Raw genomic sequence first — 1188 nt, 5'->3', positions numbered from 1 at the left:
CTGGACTGGACCCAGAGCAGAGAGGGGTGGAAGGGGGGGGTGCTGATCCCTGCCTGATGCCAACTGAGTCACAGGCCTTAACGGTAAACGGAAACCGGCATCTCCTTAAGCACAGAAAATCCCCCCTTCCCGTCCAACACTCATGGCCCAAGACCTCCAGCCTCCCTCTCCACCCCGCCCCCCCCAGCCCCTCCCTGTCCCTGATCCTAATTTCTTCCTAACTCGTCCCTAGAAGTCTCTTATCGCTGGCTTCTTCCCTTGCCCCCTTCCCCCACCAGTTCTCCTCCATCTCTGCCTCTCCCCATCTCTGTCTCCACCGCCCCCCTCCTTCTCAATCTCCCTCAATATTCCCAGTCTCTTGTCTCTCATCTCTCTCTCTATCTCTTGATCTTCCCCCCTCCACCCTCCCAGCCTGTGTCTGTTTCTCATTTTTGTGTCTTCTCTCTCCTCCCTCTGTTTCTCATCCCAGTCTCTGTCTCCTGTACCTTTTCCTCTCCCTCCTTCTCTCTGGTACTAGTCTCCCCTACTTCTTCCCGCCCTCCCATGCCCCTTCCCCTATTTCTGGATCCCAGGCCTTTTCTAGGTGCGATTATGAACCCAGCCTGATACTGCTCCCAGGAACCCAGCTCCCAACTTTACAGCGCTAACTTTCCCTCTGTGGGTGGTGTAAGTCAGACCCCAGGGTAGGCAGAGTATGGCATAGGGGAGGTAGGGAAGCCCAGTACCCACATCTGGGGTCCGGGCACCTGTGCCAGCCCAGCTAGGGGCACAACTCTAGGCCTCAGACGCAGGGCGATAGTATCCATCCTCCCCTCATGCCCTGGACCCACTCACCTTCCTGGGCCCAACTTCCCCAGCACCAGAGTGCCAGGCACCACGCCAGCCCCGATCTGCCCATCCTGGTGGACCCAGGCATTTGAGCCAAAACTTTCCCTTGGCTCCGGCCTCAGTCCGGCGGGGTGAAGGGGGGAGGGGGGCAGGGCCTGGGTTCTCCCCCTCCCCCCGGCTATGGCCTTGTCTTGATGTCTTGGCCCTTCAGACAGTGCCCACCACTCCCTGCCCACCACCCATCCGCTGCTGCCTGCCTTCTGCCTCTGGCTCTCAGCCCTTAGCCGGACTGGCCAGCCCAAACTCCTCCCGGACAAACTTTCTCTCCTCCCTCTCCCTCACTCTCAGCACCCCGGCTGT

This window comes from Trichosurus vulpecula, chromosome 2 (genome assembly GCF_011100635.1).
Source record: "Trichosurus vulpecula isolate mTriVul1 chromosome 2, mTriVul1.pri, whole genome shotgun sequence".
NCBI lineage: Eukaryota > Metazoa > Chordata > Mammalia > Diprotodontia > Phalangeridae > Trichosurus > Trichosurus vulpecula.
This window is presented reverse-complemented; position numbering follows the sequence as displayed.